We start from the raw sequence: 20,200 nt of genomic DNA on the forward strand, positions 1-20,200 counted from the left end.
CTTAATTTGTGCAATAGCCTACCATGGGGAATCGTACTGAATGCCTTACTAAAATCCATGTACATCACATGAACCGCTTTACTCTCAACCACCTATTTGGTCACCTTCTCAAAGAACTCAATAAAGTTTGTGAGGCATGACAGACCCTTCACAAAACTGTGTTGACTATCCCTAATCAACTGATTCCTTTCTCAATCATTGTAAATCCGACCTCTTCTAGCCTTTTCCAACACTTTACCCACAATCGAGGTAAGACTCACTGGTCTATAATTACCAAGGTTGTCTCTACGCCCCTTCTTGAACAAGGGAACGACATTTGCACTCCTCCAGTCTTCTGGCACTATCCCTATAGACAATGATGACATAGAGCTCTACAATTTCCTCCCTGGTTTCCCAGAGAATACTAGGATAAATCCCATCCAGCCCAGGGAACTTACCTATTTTCACACTTTCCAGATTTGCTAACACTTCCTCCTTGTGAACCTTGTGGGCGGCACGGTGGCACAGTGGTTAGCACTGCTGCCTCACAGCGCCAGAGACCCGGGTTCAATTCCCGCCTCAGGCGACTGACTGTGTGGAGTTTGCACGTTCTCCCAGTGTCTGCGTGGGTTTCCTCCGGGTGCTCCGGTTTCCTCCCACAGTCCAAAGATGTGCAGGGTCAGGTGAATTGGCCATACTAAATTGCCCATAGTGTTAGGTAAGGGGTAAATGTAGGGGTATGGGTGGGTTTTGCTTCGGTGGGTCGGTGTGGACTTGTTGGGCCGAAGGGCCTGTTTCCACACTGTAATCTAATCTAATCTAATCTCAATCCCATCTCGTCTAGTAGCCTGAACCTCAGTAATCTCTTCAACAATATTGTCTTTTTCAAGTGTAAATAATTTTGCTCTGATCATTCTTTTATTCCTGATGTATCTATCAAAAGCTTTTGGGCTTCCCTTCATCCTATCTGCTAACGACTTCTGATGTACCCTCCTGCCTCTTCTTAGTTCTCTGTTTAGCTCTTTGTTGGCTAACTTGTAACTCTCAAGTACCCTAACTGAGCCTTCATGTCTCATCCTAACATAAGCCTTCTTCCTCTTGACAAGAGATTCAACACCCTAAGTAAACCATGGCTCCCATCGCTCGACCACTTCCGCCCTGCCTGACAGGTACATACTTACCAAGCTCACAGTCACTGTTACTAGAATAAACTCAAAATTTTAATTATGCCCATCCCTGAAGTTTCCTTCCTCATCCTATGCATTCTAAGTCTTGTCTAATTGCATCATAATTGCCTTTCCCCCAGCAATAACTTTTGCCCTGCGGTATCTCCCCATTCCTTATCCATCACGAAAGTAAACATGCCTGAATTATGGTCACTATCACGAAAGCGCTCACCCAGTTGCAAATGTAACACCTAGCCAGGTTCATTACCCAGTACCAAATCCAATCTGGCCTTGCCCTTGTTGGATTGTCTACATCCTGTGTCAGGAAACCATCCTGCACACATTAGACAAAAACTGACCCAACTTAAGCACTCAACCGTAGCTTTTCCAGACAATGTTTGGAAAGAAAAAGTCCCCCATAACAATGGCCATGTTAATCTCCCTCCTATCCAGAATAATCCTTGCATTCTTTTCCTCAGCATCTCTGAAACTATTCAGAGGCCTATAGTAATCTCCCAATAAGTGACTTCTCCTTTCCAGTTTGTAACCTCAGCCCATACTACCTCAGCAGAGGAATCCTCATCAAACGTCCTTGCTGCCACCATAATACAGTCCTTGACTAACAATGCCACACCTCTCCCTCTTTTAACCATCTTCTCTGTTCTAACTAAAATATCTAAATCTCGGAACCTGTAACGATCAATCAATCCTGTTCTATCCATGACTCTGAAATGAACACAACATCGAAGTCCCAGGAACCAACCTATGCTGCAAGTTCACCTACATGATTCAGGATGCTTCTGGAGTTGAAGTAGACACCCTTCAAACCACCTTCGTGTTTGCTGGTGCACCCTTGCCACTTTGAAACCGTATTTCTGACCTCACTACTCCCAACTCCCTGGACACTGGAACTACAATATAGGCTCCTATCCCCCTGCTGAATCAGTTTAAACCCTCCCAAAGAGTTCCCCCTAATTATGGAATCCCCAATGACTAATGCTCTGCTCCTCTTCCCCCTTTCCTTCTGAGCAATATGGAAGGATTCTGTGCCACAGACCTGTACCCCGTGGCTTACCCCTGGTAAGTCATCCCCCCCCCCAACAATATGCAAAATAGTAGAAGTGTTTTTGAGGGGAATGGCCACAGGTGATCACTGCACTGTCTGCCAGTTACCTTTTGTCCCCTGACTATAACCCATCTGCCTTTTTCTTGTACGGGAAGTCTGACTACCTCCATGTAATTCCTGTCAATATCCCCCTCCGCCTCCCGAATGATCCGAAGTTCAACCAGCTCCAGTTCCCTCACGTGGTTTTCGAGGAGGTGGAGGTGGGAGCACTGGTGTTGACCCTTACCTCCCACATTCTGCAGGAGGAATATTCAACTGCCCGAACCTACATTTCCACGATTCTAAATTCTCAAAGAGACTATTGAAAAATAAAGGAATAAAGACTCGTTACCTTACCATTCCAGCACCTAGAACCTTTGTTTTTGGTTCGAGGAGGATGGGTTGGAGATAATACCTCAGTACTGTTTCGGGTAACACGACCATCCAAATTTATTACTCCACTTACTCAGCAGTCCCATGTCTACTCCTGTTCAGAGTGCGTTCCGCCTATTCACAAGGTAAGTTTTTTCAGCAGTCACTTACTTTCCCAGATGCCTCTCTCCCTCTCTCCTAGCTGGTCCTGAAAAATGGAGGCCTGACTCTCAAGGTAAGTCCCTTTTAAGTTGGAAACTTACATCCAGGCCGGACCTGCTCCTTTCTCCCTCTCTCCTCACTGCTCCCGGAAAATGGAGAACTTCATAACATAAAGAAGAACAAAGCAAACTGAGAGCAGCACCAAGGCTCAGAACTACAATGAAGCAAAACAAGTCGTGTTAAAAATTGGTAAGAAATGGAAAGCTGGAGAATCAGAAGCTGTTGGATCCCAACCAGCAGAGGGTCGAGGGCACAAGGTGACTTTCAGAGGACATGAAATGACTGAGTCGGAGGATACAAACACGTTAAACAGCAATGAATAAAAGGAAAAATGGGCCAAACACAGAGTTGGATGGTAAAAATGGATAAAAATAGGCGTAGCATGGTATCGTTCAGCTCATCGAGCATGTTCCAAAACGTTAATGGGCATTGAACATTACAGTGCAATATTGGCCCTTCTGCTGTTGATGTTGCATCTACCTGTGAAACCAATCTGAAGCCTATCTATCCTACATTATTCTATTTTCATCCAATGACCATTTAAGTGCCCTTAAAGTTGGCGAGTCGATAACTGTCACAGGCATTGTGTTCCACACTCTTACTACTCTGAGTAACAAAACTATCCCTGACATCTGTCCTATGTCTATCAGCTCATTGAATATCTGTGAAATTCAATGAGGTCATAGCTGATCAATTGGGTCCACATCTCTCTCTGCACCATTCCCAAATCACTTGATATTGATAAGATACAAAAATTTAACACTCTCAGTGTTGAATGGAGATTAGCCGAGAGCTAAAATTAATAGGAGGAATTCAACATGTTAAACAAAAGTCACCAAATTGCAATAGCTAATAGTGGGATGGCCAAAGGGCAAGTGGACATGAGGAGAGTCACTGCACCTCCTGCAGGAGAAGAAGTGAAACAAGAATTGCAGCCTCTCTCGCGCTTGATCTCCCAATTAATACAGCCCCCACCAAACATTTCACATGCTGCAACATGACCCTGACCTCCCCGACTCTTCATCTCCCTACACTTCCCCCTCAACCTTCGCCCATCCTAATTTTCCCTTCTGATTTTCATCTGCCCAAGTATGGTGACGGTGAGCACGAGGGAACATAGCTTTTAATTGAGGGGTGATAGATATAGGACAGATATCAGAGGTAGTTTCTTTACTCAGAGAGTAATAAGGGTATGGAATGCTTTGCCTGCAACTGCAGTAGATTCGCCAACTTTAAGTACATTTAAGTCATCATTGGACAAGCATATGGACGTACATGGAATAGTGTAGGTTAGATGGGCTTCAGATTGGTATGACAGGTCGGCGCAACATCGAGGGCCGAAGAGCCTGTACTGCACTGTAATTTTCTATGTTCTATGCCCCGAGTTCGCCATCTTCACTTTCACCACAGATATTTGCCTCAATACTGTATTATAGCCTCTCCCGCAGCATCCATTTTGCCGCCAAACCTCCATACATTACCTGCATACATAAAAGCACCCCCATAAGTCCGTCTGTTTACTATAATCACACAGAGACCTCCCCTGATAGAGCCCCACACCCTGAGCAAGAGGTAAATTAGGCTGTGTGGACTGACTCGCCTGTAACTGATCATCTGAATGCACAACAAAATCTCAGTGCCACAATTACAGAGGTCTCATGGCACAGAAGGAAGCTTTCTGGCCCATTGAGCCTGTCCCCAATTAAATGTTCTGAATCCTGTCTGGCTTCTCAGGGATTTGTCCCAGAATCACCTCATTGAATCTGCTTATTGATTAGACAGCTCCTCCATAATACCCTGTCCTGTCGCTCCCAAACTTTCTCTGCCTCAGCCGCCAAAGTTTTGCTGCTGCCCCCATTATGCAATTCACTCCTCTCCATGTTTTTGAAACCCTAAGCTTTTTCTCACCATCCTAACCTTTGCGATTATCCAACCACTGCCCCCAACTATTTTGCCCAGTTTGCACTGTACCCAAATATTTTGCTTTCAAAATATTTCCATTTCTTGTGCAGCTTTATCCCCATCACCCAAACTGTGCCCCAATAGTTACCCATGATCCCCAAAAATGGTGGCAGATACAGTGAATGCACACAAAAACTAACTGACATTTTGACTGACCTCCTTACTGTACAGCAAGATCCCAGTCACCTGGCATACCCTGTCACACCCCGTCACTGAGAAAGGTGCTTTATTTAACCCCCATCCAGATTTCACTCTCAGACTTCTGTGTCGACCCCCCAATTATGTGCAGCCCACAATTTCTACCCCATGTTCAATGCGATCCCCAAGTTTGGCCAAACCCCTCCCTTTTTTGCTGCGCTCTCTGAATTTTGTTTCCCGTTATGCCCCCCAAATGTGCCTGTTCCCAATTATGCAGACCTGCAACTTCTGCGTCACCAAACTTTGTGCATCCCCCAGAAGTTTCAACCCTCTGAATTTAACTACACTCCACCCAAAATTTCCCATATCCCGGATTTTGTAGCCCTCAACAACTTTCACATCAGTACCTTGTCTAACTGTCATCGCGTGTGAAGCCTCATTCCTGCCAAACTGTGCCATCCCCAAACTTTCTCCGTGACCCATCCACTGTATAAAGAAGTTCTTCTGTATCTCCATCCATATACAATATCTTTTTTCATTCAACCTTCACTGAGCCCCAGTACCTGGGTTGGAGGGTACAGTGTGAGCACATCCAGAGACTAACTGACCATCTGACATAGTTTTAAAAAGGGGCATCTTCAATGTGTCTCAAATGTAAAATAGGTGTCAGTACTCTTGCCCATTGCTTCTGGTCATGCCACAGCCTCGGTGTTTACTGGAGCACTGGGCAGGAGACATAGGGAGGGCAGATTAGATTAGATTACAGAGTGGAAACAGGCCCTTTGGCCTAACAAGTCCACACCGACCCGCCGAAGAGCAACCCACCCAGACCCACTCCCCCACATTTACCCCTTCACCTAACACTACAGGCAATTTAGCATGGCCAATTCACCTTACCGGACCACCCGGAGGAAACCCACACAGACACGGGGAGAATGTGCAAACTCCACACAGAGTCGCCTGAGGCGGGAATTGAACCCGGGTCTCTGGCGCTGTGAGGTTGCAGTGCTAACCACTGTGCCACCGTGCCGCCCACGTTGGTATTGAGGACCGAAGTTAAAGGAGACCCGATATCTCTCCTCGTAGATCAACCAAATTTGTCATTTTTGGATGGCCATGGGAAGAAACCATCTAATATTCTTACTTGAAGGCTTATGCCCGAAACGTCGATTCTCCTGTTCTTTGGATGCTGCCTGACCTGCTGCGCTTTTCCAGCAACACATTTTCAGCTCTGATCTCCAGCATCTGCTGCCCTCACTTTCTCTAATATTCTTACTTACACTGCACAGAAAAATATTCTGATGAATTGGGGGTAGGAGAACCTGCAGACTTGTTGGGATGACAGAAATTAACTATGGAGCACATTACCTTGGATTTTTTTACAAACATGGTGCACCACACAACAGACCTTTTTTTAAAATAAGATATTGCAGCTTTACTTGAGTTATTTGAACACAGATTTGTCTGATATCTGTGCTAGGGCGTTTGGTTAACTGGGATGGATAGTTTTAGAGTCATGGAGTCATAGAGATATACAGCATGGAAACAGACCTTTTGATCCAACCCATCCATGTTGACCAGATATCCCAACCAATCTACTTCCACCTGCCAGCACCCCGCCCATATCCCTCCAAACCCTTCCTATTCATATACCCATCCAAATGCCTGTTAAATGTTGCAACTTTACCAGCCTCCACAACATCCTCTGGCAGCTAATTCCATACACGTACCACCCTCTGCGTGAAAAGTTGCCCCTTAGGTCTCTTTTATATCTTTCCCCTATCATTTTAAACCTATGCCCTCTAGTTCTGGACTCCCTGATCTGAGGGAAAAGACTTTGTCTATTTATCCTATCTATGCCCCTCAATTTTGTAAACCTCTGTATGGTTACCCCTCAGCCTCCGACACTCCAGGGAACACAGCCCCAGCTTGTTCAGCCTCTCCCAGCTTGCTCAGATACTCCAACCCTGGCAACATTCTTGTAAATCTTTTCTGAACCCTTTCAAGTTTCACAACATCTTTCCAATTGGAAGGAGACCAGAATTGCATGCAATATTCCAACAGTAGCCTAACCAATATCCTGTACAGCTGCAACATGACCTACCAACTCCTGTACTCAATACTCTGACCAATAAAGGAAAGCACACCAAACGCCTTCTTTACTATCCTATCTACCTGCGACTCCACTTTCAAGGAGCTATGAACCTGCACTCCAAGGTCTCTTTGTTAAGCAACACTCCCTAGGACCTTACCATTAAATGTATAAAGAGAAAATGAGGTCTGCAGATGCTGGAGATCAGAGATGGAAATGTGTTGCTGGAGAAGCGCAGCAGGTCAGGCAGCATCTAGGGAACAGGAGAATCGACGTTTCGGGCATTAGCATTCCTGAAGAAGGGCTAATGCCCGAAACATCGATTCTCCTGTTCCCTAGATGCTGCCTGACCTGCTGCGCTTCTCCAGCAACACATTTCCATCATTAAATGTATAAGTCCTGCTAAGATTTGCTTTCCTAAAATGCAGCACCTCACATTTATCTGAATTAAAATCCATCTGCCACTTCTCAGCCCATTGGCTCATCTGGTCCAGATCCTGTTGTAATCTGAGGTAACCGTCTTCGCTGTCCACTACACCTCCAATTTTGGTATCATCTGCAAACTTACTAACTTGTACCTCTTATGCTCACATCCAAATCATTTATGTAAATGACAAAAAGCAGAGGGTCCAGCACCGATCCTTATACCACTCCACGGGTCACAGGCCTGCAGTCTGAAAATCAACCCTCCACCACCTTCTACCTTTGAGCCAGTTCTGTATCCAAGTGGCTAGTTCTCCCTGTATTCCATGAGATCTAACCTTGCTAATCAGTCTCCCATGGGGAACCTTGTCGAATGCCTTACTGAAATCCATATAGATCACCTCTACTGCTCTGCCCTCAATCTTCTTTGTAACTTCTTCAAAAAACTCAATCAAGTTTGTGAGACATGATTTCCCATGCACAAAGCCATGTTGACTATCCCGAATCAGTCCTTGCCTTTCCAAATACATGTACATCCTGTCCCTCAGGATTCCCTCCAACAACTTGCCCACCACTGAGGTCAGGCTCACCGGTTTATAGTTCCCTGGCTTGTCTTTACCGCCCTTCTTAAACAGTGGAACCACGTTAGCCAACCTCCAGTCTTCCAGCACCTCACCTGTGACTATCAATGATACAAATATCTCAGCAAAAGGTCCAGCAATCACTTCTCTAGCTTCCCACAGAGTTCTTGGGTACACCTGATCAGGTCCTGGTGATTTAACCACCTTTAACCGTTTCAAGGCATCCAGCATTTCCTCCTCTGTAATATGGACATTTTGCAAGATGTCACCATCTACAGTCTATATCTTCCATATCCTTTTCCACCGGAAATAATGATGCAAACTACTCATTTAGTATCTCCCCCATTTTCTGTGGCTCCACACAAAGGCCGCCTTGCTGATCTTTGAGGGGCCCTATTCTTTCCCGAGTTACTTAATATTTTGTCCTTAATATATTTGTAAAAACCCTTTGGATTCTCCTTAATTCTACTTGCCAAAGCTATCTCATATCCCCATTTTGCCCTCCTGATTTCCCTCTTAAGTATACTCCTACTTCCTTTATACTCTAAGTATTCACTCGATCTATCCTGTCTATACCTGACATTTGCTTCCTTCTTTTTCTTAACCAAACCCTCAATTTCTTTAGTCATCCAGCATTCCCTATACCTACCAGCCTTTCCTTTCACCCTGACAGGAATATACTTTCTCTGGATTCTTGTTGTTATCTCATTTCTGAAGGCTTCCCGTTTTCCAGCCATCCCTTTACCTGCGAACATCAGCCTCCAATCATTTTTCGAAAGTTCTTGCCTAATACTGTCAAAATTGGCCTTTCTCCAATTTATAACTTCAACTCTTAGATCTGATCTATCCTTTTCCATCACTATTTTAAAACGAATAGAATTATGGTCACTGGCCCCAAAGTGCTCCCCCACTGACACCTCAGTCACCTGCCCTGCCTTATTTCCCAAGAGTAGGTCACGTTTTGCACCTTCTCTAGTAGTATATCCACAGACTGAATCAGAAAATTGTCTTCTACACACTTACGAAATTCCTCTCCATCTAAACCTTTAATACTGTGGCAGTCCCAGTCAATGTTTGGAAAGTTAAAATTCCCGACCATAACTACCCTATTATTCTTACAGATAGCTGAGATCTCCTTACATGTTTGTTTCCCAATTTCCCTCTGACTATTGGGGGGTCTATAATAGAACCCAATAAGGTGATCATCCTTTTTGTATCTCAGTTCCACCCAAATAACTTCACTGGATGTATTTCCAGGAATATCCTCCCTTTTGCTGATCCCTGGGCCCTGGAAGGGGGCCTCCTGACTTGATAACTGTATATATACACAACGGTCCCGTTCTTTTGTTTTGGAGCCTTGTGCTGAGCATTGTTACTTTGTGTTTTTATGTGTTCTTTAGTTTTATTAGTCACTTATGTATTTATTGGTATTACTGTGCATATTGTTAGTTTTGTTTTGTGTTATTGGATAGGTTAGTCGTTAGCAGACAGTAATTTGCATTTTTCTTTATTATCCTAGCATTTGTTATTATGTTATATTTTTAATAACTTTATATTTTTTAAAGTCATTTTCTTTTTCTTGCTAATAAATGTACTTACAAAAAAAGATCTGGTGTTTTCACTGCAATAACATCGACCATATCCAATCACAGCATTGGTGGATTAGGAAAAGCACTGAGAAACCAGATGTAGGAAAACAAGATAAGCCAGTGAATATTGTTGCAATGATAACAGAAAGCAGAGTGGAGGCTAGAACGCTGCACCAGAATGTACAAGCTGGTCGGAGGTTGGTTAAGGAGGAAGTGCCAGTTCGTCTTAACCATATACCTGCAAAGGTAAAATGTATTCATATAGGCCAGGAGCAGCAGATAAATAAGTACAATATTAAAAGACACAGGATCCTTTCAATCTGTGATATTAAAAGATTAGGAGATATATACTTCTGAGGGAATATTGATAGAAAATGTATTAGTAATGGGAATTCACGGTGAGACAAGAAGTGCTGAATTATGTAAAGTAAGGTTAGAATGTGTCCTCAGAAGAGTGGGGAAGTTGTGGTAAGAGTACTGGACAAAATGTCAGCTCCTGGAATACGATTTGTCCGTGCTAATGATATAGCTGATTCACCGATAGGAGTGCTGCCTTCTGTGGTTGCAAAGTCAGTGGTAACTCAGGGAACTGAACGTTTGCAGGACTCATATCCTGGGAATTTTCCTGACTTGTGGTTACAAGGTCACAAATTCACAAGTGGAAACAGGAGAGACCAAAGAGTACAGACAAGAACATTAAAGTGGAATTAGCAGAGACCCTGTTTGATCAAATGGTTGAGACAAGCCAGGAGCAGATAGATGACAATGCAGGCACCTTTGGCTCAGATAAATTAGCTGAGTTACAGCAGAAAGATGAAAATTTAAAGCAATTGTATCAAAAGGCACACACAGAAAAAGAATCTGAATGTATTCCTGAATGTTATTATCTTACAAATGATGTCTTATTGAGGAAATGGAGACCATCATATCAGCAGATAAGAAACAGGCAGAAGTTCATCAAGTCTATTGCCAGTGGATTACAGAAAGGAGGTGTTGCGAGTGACACATGAAGTTCCACTAAAGGAGTCACAGAGGAGAAAGAAAAGCAAGCTAAAATACAATAACATTTTTACTGGCCTGGACTCCACAAGGATGTGGTTGAATTTTGACAGCTGTGTCATACATGTCAGATAAATGGAAAGCCACAGGTAGAAATAAAACATGCAACTTTAAATATCTGTTCTTCCATTTGAGGAACCTTTTACAAGTGTCTTCATTGATAGTTTAGGTCGCCTAACTAACAAAAAGTGGGAATCAGTATTTGTTAACAAGAATGGATGTGTCAATTAGATTTCCAGAGGCTGTCACAGCTAAAAGTGTGACGGAGGAATTACTCAAATCTTTCACTAGTTACGGACTACCGACGGAGATACAATCAGATCAAGAGTCAAACTTCACATCAAAATTATTCAAGGAAGTTATGGACAGCTTAGGAATAAAACAATTCAAATACATTGCGTACCATCTAGCGTTGCAAGGAATACTAGAAAGGTGGCAACAGACATTAAAGACCAGGTTGAGGGATTATAGTCAAAATTATCCAGATGATTGGGATAATAGAATTCCATTTGTGGTTTCTGCAATCGGAGATGCACCAAATGAATCAACCCAATTCAGTCCAATTGAAATAGGTTTTTGGACATGAATTGAGAGGACTGTTAAAATTGGTGAGTCAGGTTTCAGAGATCATATATTTCGACGATGTGTCAAATTTTGGGTAATGATTACATAGAGTGGAGAGGTTGGCTAGACAGCGTTTAAAAGCATCAGTGCACCACAATGAAACAGAAAGCAGACAAGCAATCAAAAATTTACAATTTTGCTATCGGGGACCAGATATTAGTGTTACATCCAGTAATAGGCGAACCTTTAAAAGTAAGGTTCAGTAGACCTTAGCAAGTCAAAAGGAAAGTGAGCAAAGTGAACAACTTGATAGAGACTCTACATAGAAAGAAATCTCACAGTGTGACATGTGAATATGCTCAAATGTTATTTTGACTGTGAAGGGAAGCAAGAGGAGACTATGTCATTGTTTACAACAGAGGAAGAACCAAGTTCAGAGGATTCTGATTTGGGGCATTTCTTGAATTAAACTGGACAATGAGAATGTTGTCCAAAATTATTAAGTTACCTTTCAGAGGAAAATCGAAATGACCTGCAAGAGTTATTACAATCACATGGGGAGATAAGTGGAAATAAGGTGGGAAGTACTAGCCTAATTATACATGATGTCGATAAAAGAGACACTGCTCCAGTGAAACACCATCCTTATAGGCACAACGCTCTGAAGTTGGCACTTGTTCAAAAGGAGATTGAACACTTGGTCCAAGATATTATAATCAAAATGAGCTACAGTGACTGGAGCTCACTCATAGTAATGGTTCCAACATCAGATTGCACCCAACAATTGTGTGGAGTATTGCAAAGTCAATGCAGTTACAAAACTGGCACATAACTGATTCCACATTTGGCACACGGTGTTGAGAATGTGGGACAAGCAACTTATATTTCTAAGTTGGACTTGCTCAGAGGATACTGACAGATACTCTGATCAGAAAAGCAAAGCAATTTTGGCTTTTGTAACACCAAATAGACTATCAGTTTACATTCATGTCATTTGGTATGAAAAATGCATCGGCTACATTTCAGAGATGAACCATTAAGGTCATTGCTGGACTACCCAGCTGTGTTCTGTCTATTGATAACCTGATGATTTTTCATCACACGTCGCAGGAACATTTACAACATTGATCAGACTTCAGAAGGCTGGCTTGGTGATACACCTGGGTAAAAGTGAATTTGCCAATGCCAAAGTCGCCTTCCTGAGGAATTGAACATGGACAAATGGCTCCATGGGATGCAAAACAAGTGCAATTGGGGAGTTTCCCATACAATAGACAAGAAATTCCTGGGACTGCATTGATTTTATTAAAAATGTATACTAGATTTTCACAGTGTGGCTGCTCCACTCACTGAATTGTGAAAGAAACGCAAAGGTTTCAGTGGACAGTGGGCTGTCAGAAGACATTTGACTTCCTGAAAGCTGTGCAAACCACTGCCCCAGTATTAACCAGACTTAATTACGCAGAGGCATTCAAAGTGTCTATCAATGCAAGTGATGTGGGTGTTGGTGCTGTGCACTTGCAGGAAGATGACGAGAAGATAGTATTACGACAACGGGTAAACTCTCCTGCTTAATTTAAAACTAGCAACACAGAAAAGATTTACCCTGTGCAGTAACCTGTAAAAGTTCGAGAACAATATAAAGTAAAAATGAACAACTCCATTTCTTCAAATAAACAGAGAATAATTAACTAACCACTATTTCCAATTTCTTTCTCTAACCTATCTTTTATCTTCCCTTCTATAATACTAGTCCAATAAAACTCCCAATTAAGATTTACAAAGCAACAGTTCTCATCTCCAATACAGGCAACCTCAAGTTCTTGTCTTTGGATCTTCCTGTGTCTTCCTTTCTCCTTGCTAGGAACTTCTGCATCTAAGGTTACTGATCGAAAAGGGATTTTTAAGAGAGATGTTTTTCCCCAACATGCTGGGACTTGGCAGTTCTCCTCTCAACTGTTCAATTCCCCCCCTGGTCTTATACCCCAGAGCATCGGATTGTGTCATTGGCTTTTAAGATGGTCAATATATTCAATCCAAATTGTTTGGAAATTGGTACTTTTTTCAGGATATAACTTAAACTGATTGGCCGAATTCGAATTTGTTTTTGTCTCCAGACAACAAACTAATTAAGTTGTTTGGCCCAGGATTACATTGCTGCCTTACTGAGAACATTTGGTGCTGTGTCCAGTAGATCTGCTGCTTTTATCTCTCTTAAACGTACACCCACATCTTCATAACATCCCCCTTAAGAAAAGATGATTTATAATAATGAAAAGATGACTTTTTTCTACATTTTAAACACATTACCCTAACATACCGATAACTTTCATAGAAGCTGACCTTAACTTCGTCCTCTGTACATATACTTACATATATGTACATACATATACACATATATATATCTAATATTAAGTAAAGACAAATCTCACCTAAACATTATCAGCTAAATCTGCAATAATGCACCTACGATTATATTTTCTCGATCTGCAACATTTATGAGTTTTAAATTAAAAGTCTGTAACATAAGATTCAAATGAAATATCCCATATTCTTATCTTTAAAACATTCTAAGAATTTAAGGGGATTGTGGTCAGTGTACACAATCATCTCTGACACATTGTTCATGACATACACATTAAAATGCTGGAATGCCAGTAGAAAACACAATAGTTCCTTGTTGACTGTGGAAAATTTCTTCTGGTGGATGTTGATCTTCTTTGAAAAATAACCAACTGGCAGTTCAATCCCATCCTCACCTTCCTGTAAGAGTACATTGCTCATGACAATGGAGTTGGCATCGATAGTGAGCTTAAAAGGTTTTGAAAAGTTTGATGTTGCTAGAACTGGTTTGATTTTGAATGGCTGAATGCCTCCTGGCATGGTTCTGTCCACCGAATGTCCTTCTTCAGCAAATTGATAAACAGTGCCATTACACTGCTGAAGTTTGGAACAAACTTCTGACAGAATCCGCTGAGTCCTAAGAATTGAAGCACCTCTTTCTTCAATAATGGTTATGAAACTTCCTCGATAGCCTTCGTCTTCTCATTCCATGGGGTCAAATTTCCACAAACCATGTTATGTCCCAAGAACATTACCTCTGCTTTCACGAGTTCCATTTTATTTTAGTTTATCACCAGTTTTGCTTCTTATAGTCAAACAAAGAGCTCTGCCAACTGTACTATATGATCTTTCGCGCACTTACTAAAGATCACTACATCGTCCAAACAGACTGCACAGTTTGTGAACCCAGCCACAACTCTTTTCATGAGTCTTTGGAATGTGGCCGGTGTGTTCGTCATTCCAAATGGCATCACTTTAAACTGATATAGCCCATTTGGGGTTACAAACTTAGAAAGGTAACAGCCAGTCCAACGTAGTGATGTCCATGATCTCCATTTTCATCTGAGAATTCTATCTTTCAAGTAATAACTGTCAGAAATATTATCTGCCCACTTTTCAGAGGACACATCCACAGATATATCTTTTATCGTCTTGTATTGCTGTTGCAGGTCTCTTAGTCGTTCAGGGCTAAACACTTCTGTCTGACCCTCCACCTGTTCAGGTTTCCCCTGCACCATTACATTAAACAGTAACTCCTTCGTCTTTCTGTTTACTTTTCACTTCGTGCTGTGCCTTATGATAGTGGGATCTGGTTACCACACAGTCTGGGAAAATACCAGGATATTTCTGTTTTAACTACTCTGTTCCTTGGTCTTCCTTGGGCTTCTCCACAACAAGGGGTGTCACTCCCACCTTCGATCCGGTCAAATCATTCCTAAGAACAAACTGAATTCCTGAAACTGACAATCTTGTCAATCACTCCCAATATAACTACCCCAGTCTCGAGTTGGCACTCCAGCCTGATCTTACATAGGTGGACAGAAATTTAACGTTCCCCTATCCCACAAATTACCACACTCTTGGGTAACAGATCAGGAAGAGCACATATTCGCTCATCCCTTACGATCAGCGACTGGTTAGATCCTGTATCTCGCAAAAATATAACTTCTTGTCCTTCTCCCCTTGTTCTTTCTGAATAAACTTTACCCCGAGAGGTGAATTCTTTGTAACTCCATACTCAGCCCCTGCCTAGGCTGTGCACTCTCTTGCAGCTCCTGAGATCTTCTTGGGATCTCCTTTACTACATTCACTTATGCCACTGGTTTAGATTCTGTTACCACATCTTTTCCCATAATGCCTTTCTTTAACGATCAGCACTGTGTCTTTATCTGTCCCATTTTCAGGCAGTGAAAACACCTTTTCCCAGTGATCTTCTGAAACCACTGGTACTGTAATTTTCTGTGACCAACTCCATTACAGTGAAAACCCTTGAGTCCTTTCACCTCCTGTTCACTCTCCTGGTCTTCATTAACCAGTGGTAAAATGTTACCAGTGAGCTCAATTCTTCGTTTAGTAGTGTAAGATTTCCCCTTCTCCCAACTTAGAGTCATAGAGTCACAGAGATGTAGAGCATGGAAACAGACACTTTGGTCCAACTCGTCCATGCTGACCAGATATTCCAACACAATCTAGTCCCACCTGCCAGCACCAGGCCCATATCCCTCAAAACTCTTCCTCTTCATCTACCCATCCAGATGCCTTTTCAATGTTGCAATTGTACTAGCCTCCACCACTTCCTCTGGCAGCTCATTCCATACACATAGCACCCTCATCGTGAAAAAGTTGCCCATTAGGTCTCTTTTATATCTTTCTCGTCTCACCCTAAACCTGTGCCTTCCAATTCTGGACTCCTCCACCGAGGGAAAAGACTTTGTCTATTCATCCTATCCATGCCCCTCATGATTTTATAAGCCTCTATAAGGTCACGCCTCAGCCTCCAATGCTCCAGGGAAAACAGCCCTTTCCTATTCAACCTCTCCCTACAGTTCAAATCCTCAAACCCTGGCAACATCCTTGCAAATCTTTTCTGAACCCTTTCAAGTTTCACAACATCTTTCTGATAGGAAGGAAACCAGAATTGCATGCAATATTCCAAGAGTGGCTTAACCAATGTCCTGTACAGCTGCAACATGACTTCCCAATTCCTGTACTCAATACTCTGATCAATAAAATAAAGTTTTTAATCCCTCACAGGATGGAATTCTGGCCAGAAGCATGTCTTATGCCCCAGCATGTACTCATCGGCTAATTCTGCTGCCCTTCTCACTTCCCAAACATTCTGTTCCTCCACGTGAATTCTTGCCATCTCTGGAAGTGAGTTTTTAAACTCCTCCAGCAGAATAATCTTTGAGAGCCGCAAATGGTGTATTTTCAAAGCATGCACCCATCGAGCGAAATGACTATGTTTAATCCTTTTGAACGCAACATAAGTCTGACCTGTTCCTTTCTTTGTGTTTCTGAACCACTGCCTATATACTTCTGGTATTGATTCATAAGCACTGTCTAAGCTCTTCATAATCTCTTGACCCCTCATCTGACAGTGCAGCAAATAACTCAATAGCTCTGCCTACCAATTTAGTCTGAACTAGCAATACCATGAATCTTCAGACCACTCCATCTGCCCCGCCAATTTTTTGAATGAAATGAAGAAAACTTCAACAACTTACTCATCAAAATGTGACAGAGTTTTGACATATTCACTAACGTCTCTTTTCATCTCCACCTTGTTAACTTGACATTGCTGACTAGGTCTGAAAATGTGTTGCTGGAAAAGCGCAGCAGGTCAGGCAGCATCCAGGGAACAGGAGAATCGACGTTTCGGGCATAAGACCTTCTTCAGGAATGAGGAAAGTTTGTCCAGCAGGCTAAGATAAAAGGTAGGGAGGAGGGGCGTCGGAAATGTGATAGGTGGAAAGAGGTCAAGGTGAGGGTGATAGGTCAGACTGGGGTGGGGGCGGAGAGGTCAGGAAGAAGATCTTCCTGCAATCTTCTTCCTGACCTCTCCGCCCCCACGCCAGTCTGACCTATCACCCTCACCTGGACCTCTTTCCACCTATCACATTTCCGACGTCCCTCCCCCAAGTCCCTCCTCCCTACCTTTTATCTTAGCCTGCTGGACAAACTTTCCTCATTCCTGAAGAAGGGCTTATGCCCGAAACGTCGATTCTCCTGTTCCCTGGATGCTGCCTGACCTGCTGCGCTTTTCCAGCAACACATTTTCAGCTCTGATCTCCAGCATCTGCAGTCCTCACTTTCTCCCCATTGCTGACTAGGTTGCAACTTCTCAAGTTCAAATTCTCTCTCTCCCTCTCTCTCTCTTTATCTGTCTTTCTCTCTCTCTCTCGCTCTCTCTTTGCCCAGCCAAGAGCCTTCTCTCTCTTTTTCCTTTCTCTTCTCTCTTTTTCCCTTTTTCTCTCCCTCTCTTCCTTCACTCTTTATTCCTTTCTCTCCATTTCTCTCTTTCCACTCTCTCTTTGTTTATCTACTAACTCCATTTTTCTCAATTGTAATTGAAGTTTTTTTATGTCTACTGCACTTGTCTGTTTCTCTGAATTTTGAGTAATTCCCTCAATTTCAGCTTTACTTTTGTCCTTGGTTAAACTCAAATCAAACATATTTGCTAATTCTAAAAGTATGGCCTTTTTCTTTCCTTCTAAACTTTCTTCACAAAATTGAGAATCATCTTCAAATTCCAGAGCTATTTCTCTCATTTTTAAATTTAATCAACCACATGTCATGAAAATTAAACAAATTGTCTCACCTGCATTTTACTCAAAGATCTCAGATGCTTACTTGCAAGTGTTTAAATGCTGGGATTGTTTGTTCCCCCAAATCTATTCACATCTGTCCAAACCAGTTCAAACCATGGACCCAAGCCCTCGAACTGTTACGACAAGTAGTAAACCCTCCTGCTTAATTTAAAACCAGAAACACAAGATCCCAATCAATATTGGGAAAGTTAAAGTCACCTATTACAACAACCCTACTATGTCCACACTTTTCCAAAATCTGCCAACCTATGCTTACTTCAATCTCCCTGCTGATACTGGGGGGCCTTTAGTAAACCCCTAACGAGGTGACTGCTCCCTTGCTGTTCCTAATTTCCACCCATACTGACTCGTTAGGCAGATCTTTGTGGGCGGCACGGTGGCACAGTGGTTAGCACTGCTGCCTCACAGCGCCAGAGACCCGGGTTCAATTCCCGCCTCTGTGTGGAGTTTGCACATTCTCCCCGTGTCTGCGTGGGTTTCCTCCGGGTGCTCCGGTTTCCTCCCACAGTCCAAAAATGTGCAGGTTAGGTGAATTGACCATGCTAAATTGTCCGTAGTGTTAGGTGTTAGGGGTTAGGGGTAAGTGTAGGAGTATGGGTCTGGGTGGTAAACGCTTCGGCGGATCGGTGTGGACTTGTTGGGCCGAAGGGCCTGTTTCTACTACTGTAAGTAATCTAATCTAATCTAATCTTCCTCAACAATGGAAGCTTCTGGAGCTGTGATACCCTCTCTGATTAGTAGTGCTACACCCCCTCCTCTTTTTCCCCCTCCCTATTCTTTTTAAATGCTCTAAATCCTGGAACATCCAGCAACCATTCCTGCCCCTGAGAAACCCATGTCTCTGTTATGGCCACAACATCATAGCAACAGGTACTGATCCATGCTCTAAGTTCATCACTTTTATTCCTGATACTCCTTGCGTTAAAGCAAACACACTTTAACTGATCCCTTGGTTCCTTCCCAGGAAAATCCTTCCCACTAGCTGGTCTACCTCTTGCTATTGCCTCATCTGCGTCAACTGTCACTTCCGGTATGCAGCTCAGGTTCCCACCCCCCTGCCATACTAATTTAAACCCTCTCGAACGAGTCGAGCAAACCTTCCACCCAGGTCGTTGGTCCCCTTCCAGTTCAGATGCAACCCGTCCTTCCCCAGAAGGCATCCCAATTATCTACATATCTGAAGCCCTCCCTCCTACATCAGCTGCGCAGCTACGATGTTAAGCTGCGCCCGCTCCCTGTTCCTCGCCTCGCTATCTCGTGGCACCAGTAGTAAACTAGAGAACACTACTCTGTTCATCCTGCTTTGCAGCTTCCATCCGAAATCCCTGAAATCACTTTTTATATCCTCAATCCTTTTTCTGGCTATATCATTAGTGCCAATATGTAACACGATTTCTGGCTGTTCACCCTCCTCTTTTAGAACCTTATACACCCAATCGGAGACGTCCCGGAGCCTGGCACCAGGGAGGCAACATACCTTCCGGGAATCCCGATCCTGACCACAAAACCTCCTGTTGATTCCCCTAACTATCGAGTCCCCTACCACGAGTACTTTTCTAATCTGCCCCCTTCCCTTCTTTGCCACAGTGTCAGGCTCAGTGCCAGAGAACTGACTTATGGCTTTCTTCTGGTAGGTCATCCCCCAGCAGTATCCAAAACGGTATACTTATTGCTGAGGGGAATGTCCACAGGGGATCTCTGCACTGTCTGTCTGTCCCCTTTCCTCCCCCTAACTATAACCCATCTATCCTTGTCTTGAGCCTTAGGAGTGACCAACTCCCGATAACTCCTCTCAATTACCTCCTCAGCCTCCCGAATGATCCGTAGTTCATCCAGCTCCAGCTCCAGCTCCAGCTCCAGCTCCAGCTCCAATTCCCTAACACGGTTTTCAAGGAGCTGGAGTTGGGTGCACTTCACGCAGATGTAGCCAGCGGAGAAGTGTGCCATGTCTCCCACCTGCCACATTCTGCAGGAGGAGCAAGCAATTGCTCAGCATCCATACCCCACTTACCTTAACACCCATTCAGTACTAAAGTAGAAAGCTGAGTTCAAGTTGCTATAAGAGTAATAACAAACCTACATTCAATACAGGAAGTTTAGAATGAATCTTACCTTCTTAACGAGGTTAGAGGAGGAGGGCGGGTGGGAGTCTTTCGTGTTCGTCTTACCTCCACTGCTACTCGCACTCAAAAAGGCCGTTGGTGTTGAAGGGTGAGTATTTATACTCACTGCTTTCCTTCCCGGCTGCCCCTCTGGTCCTCATCACTTCCTCCG

The 20,200-nt window shown here is 43.2% G+C and overlaps 1 long non-coding RNA gene across 1 annotated transcript in view; it reads right to left on the reverse strand.

The window, feature by feature from the left end:
- Positions 1 to 20,130, reverse strand: part of LOC148145189 (uncharacterized) — a 67,111-nt gene extending 46,981 nt beyond the window's left edge. The window contains exon 1 of the long non-coding RNA XR_015751015.1: positions 20,039 to 20,130. This is a non-coding gene — a long non-coding RNA (uncharacterized LOC148145189). The remainder of the gene's footprint in view (positions 1 to 20,038) is intronic.
- Positions 20,131 to 20,200: the final 70 nt, after the last annotated feature.

This window comes from Chiloscyllium plagiosum, unplaced genomic scaffold (genome assembly GCF_037043375.1).
Source record: "Chiloscyllium plagiosum isolate Xiang-an unplaced genomic scaffold, Cpla_swu_hap1 HiC_scaffold_26, whole genome shotgun sequence".
Taxonomy (NCBI): Eukaryota; Metazoa; Chordata; class Chondrichthyes; order Orectolobiformes; family Hemiscylliidae; genus Chiloscyllium; species Chiloscyllium plagiosum.